The sequence below is a fragment of the Phycodurus eques genome, chromosome 18 (assembly GCF_024500275.1).
Source record: "Phycodurus eques isolate BA_2022a chromosome 18, UOR_Pequ_1.1, whole genome shotgun sequence".
Lineage (NCBI taxonomy): Eukaryota > Metazoa > Chordata > Actinopteri > Syngnathiformes > Syngnathidae > Phycodurus > Phycodurus eques.
This window is the reverse complement of record NC_084542.1, coordinates 10,785,087-10,792,223: the sequence shown is the minus strand read 5'-3', so window position 1 is coordinate 10,792,223 and position 7,137 is coordinate 10,785,087.

Below are 7,137 nucleotides of genomic sequence, written 5' to 3'. Positions count from 1 at the left end.
GAGTACAGTGGCCTTCATTATCATCGAAGGAGAATTCTGAGATGTGGAGGAGTCTTTCCAGAGGCAGCCGTCCGACCGAAGTGAGTAATCAGACAGATCATCGATGAGAGATGTGACCAAGGAGCAGATGGTCACTCCAGCTGCGAAGAAATTGGATCATTGCGGGACAACACTTAATTAATGAAACTCTCCGCCGATTTCAGCTTTCTGAAAAAGTGGCCAACGTGAAGCCTTTCTCCAATTGCAAAAGCTTGCATTAATAACCCGGCATTGAACCATTTGGCCTCATTTCTAAGTACGATGTGTGTGGAAGGATCAGGACGTCTCCTCATACACTTACAGTAAATGAACTCATTTACTTACTCCTTAAGGCCAATAATTATTATTATTTTATTTTTTTTCTTGTCGCCTATTTCTGCTGCTGGACTCGTTAGACATGAAGTATATTGAGTGCTATAGACACAAAGTGCACTCCACGCTACTTTTTGTAGGCGTCATCAGTGCTCGAGGTTTCTAAGGCTGACTCAAATATGGCTGCAGAGAACACGATGTAATGACATAATATGAGGACGTCCCTAAGGCAAAGCCACTGAGACAGGAGCCATCAAAGTCTCTCACTCCATCCCGCCATGAGTCTTAACCCCGCCCACTCCCAAGTAGCAAAGCATTCTGGGAGGGGTGCCCTTCAGCTTCCTACATCTCATTATATGAACTTCAACATAGCCCACAGCTTCCCGCTGACATTTAATTAAACACTCTCATTTGCTCTGCCTTCATGGCTCTGCCTCTGCTGCTGCTGTCAGCTGATAATTACTTCTAACATACATCCAATTCTGGCTAATTCTACTTATAAGCCTTGTTTATTGGCACCCCAATGGGTCAGGTACACCTGAGCAGTATGATGGCTGGACATTCTCCTGGTGTTTGTACTTGCATATCATTGTTTGAACAGATAAACATGGCACCTTCGGCCATCTGGAAATTGCACCCAAGGATGAACTAGACTTGTGAAAGTCTGATTCTCTTCCTGATGTCTTGGCTGATTTCTTTTGATTTTCCCATGATCTTACAAAAAGAAGCAACGTGTTTCATGCGTGCCTAATTAAAAAACAGCCGCAAGTGTGTCTCTAATTAACTCAAATGTTGTCAATAAGCCTATCAGAAGCTTCCAAAGAAATTATATCATCTGTTTTTCACCAAATTGTTTAAAGGCACAGTAATCTTACTGTATGGGAACTTCTGACTTTGAAGAAAGTAATAAAAAAAAATTGCCACATGCCACTTTCATAAAGCTTAAGTTGGTACACACTCCAATTTTTAATATTTTTATTGATGTTTTTAAATGTGAGAGACTCCACACATGACGAATATGATATTTGGTGTATTCGAGATGAACAAACAGATGAACAGGACACTGCATGCATAACCATATTCCTACAAGTCTCCTCCTCCAAACCAGATGTCTGTCGTAGTGCCAAGACTGACCTGTGAGAGGCACTGTGGTGCCACATGGCTGCTACTGCCAGAAAATACAGTAGTAAGAAGAAGAAATAGAGGAAGCTAGGCTAACTGTTATCTTATTTGGTAACTTAATCTCAGGTTCAAACTCTTCACTTTGTCATGCAAACATTCAACACAACCAATTGCTCCTCAATTTGTTTCTGGCAACAGCCTTTCCTTCAAGTTGCTTCCTAAATGGTTATCGGTCCGTTCGATGTCACAATCGTGGTGTTAACCAGGCGCATAACGATTTGCGATCGTAAATATTGAACAGGATTATCGGTCGGTATCTGTGTACCTCCCTTTATAAATTGTCTCAATACTCTTTGTTTATTTTCGAACCTACCCTTCACAAATGTTTCACTTCCAAGAGAGTTCTTGTAGTTCAATGTTGATTGTCACATAATGTGTGTGTGTGTGTGTGTGTGTGTGTGTGTGTGTTTCAGCAACAATACTTCATCAAAAATCGACCGATTTTAATTGTCATTGCATGAGCCTATTTCAGAACAAAGAGAGCAGACTGGTTAAAAACAAAAAAACACTGGATGACTATGAGTGTGGCTGGCAGGCCTCATGAGACAATGTATACCTGCGTTGACTGTGTTTGCAGCCGCAGACACAGCCTATAACTCCTGCAAAGATAAATTTACAATTCTGCACAGTGTGTGTACATTTCTTAAGAGGTGTTGGAAGCGTTCAGGCTGTGCGTGTGTGTCCCACTCAGTCACTCTCTTTCTCTTTCAGAAATGTTTACACTTCCAACAAGCATGACACCTATCTCAACCTATTTTCCATTCTTAATCTTACCAACAGCGGCAGAATTACTCACACTCTGTGCTTTAGTAAAAGTATAATATTGCCTTTTTACAGTCAATATTTTACAATAACTGTTTTCCAAATATGGCACAATAACAAATAAACCTTCTTTGCACACACAATAGTTTCCCTCTTTTATATAAAAAAAAAAAGCATGATACATGTTTTTGTTTTTAAAACGAGAGCTAGCTAGCGTTTGCTCAGGCTTTTCCGTCATCAAAACAATGTGTTCCCATAGCTGTGCTAACGTTGTGAATTGACTCATGAAAAAATGCTAAATTAGCTAATAATAACTGACAAAATACAATTTACTTGTATGTGTTTTTTCAGATTAGACTTAGAATTGTTGAACACCCGAAGCTGGTGTTTTTTAGGCTCTCACAAGATAAAACACATTCACCGTGAATCATTCTTGGAGCGGACAACATTAAACAATTCTATGGTTGGGGAATATCTTGCTTCTCCGAAGCTGTTGCATCATCGTTATTAATGTTCGCTGGTTCTTCCATGTCGCCGCTGTCGTTGTTTTTGCACCTTCTAAATCCTATAGCTCTCAATCAATCAGTCAAAATAGAGCTGTGACCCTATTTACGTCTTTTTTAAGTCGTGATATAATCCGCGGAGGATAAAAAAAAAAAAACGATCGAGCCTGTTTTGACAAAGTAAAGTGTAGAAAGTACAGAAAATCTGTTTTCAAATGTAAAGAGTAAAAGTAAAAAGCACTGACAGCTGAAAAATCTACATAAGTATAGTAACTAAGTGTTTGTACTTTTTACTTCCCATCACGACCTCAGATACAATTATAATTATTAGATACAAGTTTAATGACTATCAGTTGCTCTGGAACAGACTACGAAAAGCATGTTTATTATATTACAAAGAGTCTTTTTATTTTTATTTTATTGCAGCTCTTTATATCTGGTAGCCATCACACTATCGCTATACAATAGCAGACTTTAAAGTTTATGTGTTCAGGTCTGGCCAAGTCTTTAGTATGTCGTGAATCATTACGTACGTATGTTTCCACAGGCCTCGAAGACGGACATGGAATTTCCCATGATGCACCAAGCTCTGTTCAAATTTCTACTTGTTTTTCTCTCTCAGTTGCAGTAGAGTACAAACGTAAAATTACATAAACTATAGGCACTTTATTGCTATTGCTACTATTTTTTATCACAAATTATTATTTACATTGGACAGAATGTACAGATGCGTAAAGCTGTCACTAAATTAATACATTCAAAAACATGAAATATTAGCTTTAAGATCATGTAAATTTGAAAACAATAAAAATGAAAAACATGAAAAGGTTCTGACAGAAAATAATTGACATATTTGACATGCGTACATGCTCTGGGGAGTATTGATGTCTCCAAAATGATGACCATTAATCCATGTAAAATATATTGATTTGATGAATGATGACCCATGACCCTATTGCGGACAAACGCTGAAGAAAAAGGATTGATGGATTTAAATGTGACATTTTGACCTGATAATGGAGCCATGTTTCCCCAAGAAATGCAGCAGATATCCCCTGGGAAGCATACATAGGCAACATTTGATGCAATTGTATTAAAAATAAAGCATACCTTGTTCGCAGTAGTAATTGTGTCATTCCAGTGCCACTTTTTTCATTATAATACAAAACTTCCAGAGTAACAGTACAGGTGTTATATGTGACTATATGTTTACTGTCATTGTTTGGTTCCAAAGCGGCACGTGTGCAAATCAGTAGTGCTAAAACATATTTACAGTATGTTCCAGTTGTGGAAAGGTTTATATGAAAATCGTTGCATTGCACTTACTATTATGCTGTATATATTTGGGGTCAACAACCTAAAGAAACCGAAGTGCTAACCTATGAATCCAAAGCTGGCAGAAGCATTCAATACAGTGTGCTGAGGATTGCGACGCGTCCATTGAATAATTCACGGCAGATTTACAAGTGACTACACTGAGTCTCATGGGGAGGACGCGACTACAACTGTCAGCTGATGAATTCTTTAAACACACCTTTCGGCTGCTCACGCAGGTGTATTATTTAAAAGTCGGGTTTCAGTCAGGGTCCAAGCATCTCCGCTTGTCTCTCTGAAGAGGCCAATCAACTTTAAAGACTTAAGCTACTGTAACAAGCTTCATAAATTGTAAAAATAAATCATAAATTCTCTCACATGCTGATTTTAATAGAGCAGGGTGTAAACATTTTAAGCTCAAAGGTCAAATGTTTTTTAAAAAAAATAAATAAAAATGTTACTTCTTGAATACTGAATAATACAAATGGCTACCAGTTTGATGCACTTCTGAAATAACAAATTTGCTCAAATTATTTGGAGGTAAATCATCTAATCGTTGTTGTGCCCGTTAGCTTCTATAACTATGATGGTTTGGCCATACACTATGCTACAAAACTTACTTTTAAACGATACTTGTAATTGCCAAATTTAAGCCAAAGCAACTATGATTTGAAAAAGAATAGCAACAAAAAAAAGTTACATGTAGTTCACTGTTAAGTGGCACTTTTATTTTAGGATAGCAACATAAAAAGTAGACACATCTCACTGGTGAGCTATTTTTAGAACAGACCCGTAGGCTACTAATGTGGTCCTTGCAGGCTACCTGGTGCCCGCGGGCACCGTGCTGGTTGGTGACCCCTTCTGTAGATAAACAAAGACATTTGGTTTTTTTCAGGGCCCCAAAAATCAGGAAAACTGAAATGGTGAAAAACAGTTTGGCACAAGACCTCCACAATTACGTGCTACATAGCACTCAGTCTTTGCACGTTTTCAGCAATTATCTTCAAACATGGATAATGTATTTAGAAACAAATCTCTGAATTCACTTGAAAGGATCTTTTAACAAAAGGTTATAATGAGCTCGGAAGAACACGAGGTGAGAACAGTAAGTGCTGTACTGTGCACTTGCTACATGGAAGGTCGTACTGTATGTTGCTCGGCTGGGCCGCGGACAGCTGTGAGAGGAGCGCTGCATGCCAAACAGCGGTGGGTCGGCCATACGGTTTGCACTATACGGCTATCGCAGGAAAACACACGTGGACACATCTACACACACACATTCGCAGCGGGGCACAGATAAACATCCAGTGAGAGCAGATGAGCAGGGGATGTTTGTGTGAAGTCAAGAAAAGGAGGAGGTCAGAGATCAGAAGTTCCAGCACATTATCACGTTATCACGTGGTGCGGCTGGATGGGAAGGAGACTGACAGGATTCTGCTTGTGACTTCAGCAATCATGTAATGTGCTCCTTTTTTTTATTATTATTATTATTATTATTTTACTGAGGTTTCTTGCTCACCGTGAATGCACTAAGAGTAGGAAATAAGTTTAGTCCCACGCGTATCAGTGAGGCCATATTGCCATCTTGTGGATGCTCCAATTCACATGATATTATCGTCACAGTGCGACAAATCAAATTCAAAAGGTATAATTCAAAAACCTTTTTCCTTATTGTCAAGTGCAAAGCACGGAATTGAAAATATATGTATGATTTCCGATATGTACAGTTGTGTTGATAACTTTTCACACCCTGGTAGAATTTGCTAAATATTGGCAATTTTGCTTTAAAAATCGCACTGATTACTGAACAGGGAACATCTCATTATGTTCTTTATTGCTATGTTTTGCTTAATGATTGTGCTTTTCTGAAATGCCTTATAGTTTATACTTAATTTTGGGTTGCGCATGACATGATTCAAATGTAGTAGTAAACGGATGTAATTGTCCACTCTTTTCTTTGAAAATATTAAAATAATATATCTGAGTTTAAGCGGGGTGGTGGCCGACCGGTTAGAGCGTCAGCCTCACAGTTCTGAGGACCCAGGTTCAATCCCCGGTCCCGCCTGGGTGGAGTTTGCATGTTCTCCCCGTGCCTGCGTGGGTTTTCTCCGGGCACTCTGGCTTTCTCCCACATCCCAAAAACAGGCATTAATTGGAGACTCTAAATTGCCCGTTGTTTGTATGTTGTTTGTACCAGTTCAGGGTGTACCCCGCCTCCTGCCCGATGATTGCTGGGATAGGCTCCAGCACGCCCGCGACCCGAGTCAGGAGAAGCGGCTCAGAAAATGGATGTTAGTTTAACAGATTTTAATCATGAGCAAGCGATGTACACGTTCGAAATGCTGCCAGAGTAATCAAACTCAATCAAGCATCTGTAATATTGTCTCTTTTAATAAAAGTAGGGATCCATTTAAAAAATAAGAATTAAAAAAGAGTAAGTAAATTAAAAGTAAAAAGTGTACATGTTCAAATATTGTGCTGAGTTTCTGTTAGATATATTGTAGAAGTTATCATTTATTTGCTTAGCTTGCATTAGTATTATGGACAATGTTTAGAAAGAAAGATGTCTCGCCTTCAAGAAGATGACTCAGCAGGAATCATCTGAGAGAAGGACGTGGCCGGGACGTGGCAGGTGCCATGTTTTCACCTTGAAACCCTACCCTTAGTGTGTTGTGTCTTGTAGCTTAGTACGTTATGTCTTGTAAACTTAGAAACCTCCCTATTTTCAAATAAATGCAGGAGCGACGGGAGAGATTGTTTAGAGCGTGTTGAGAGGCTGTAACCTGAACAATCTCCCAGTGCGCCCTCCTCATGAGTAAAATGACCAACGTCTTCATTCCTTTTGTGTTTATTCATTATAATGTTTGGTGAGATAAATCCAACAGTTTCAGAAAAATAAAATAAAGGAAAAGTTTCAGTTCCCCCTTTTCGGTTTCACATCTTAACACAATAGTCTCCAAAATTTTATATATTTTAATTTAACACCCCCTAACAATTGAACAGTTTTGGTCACTTTCTTCTACTC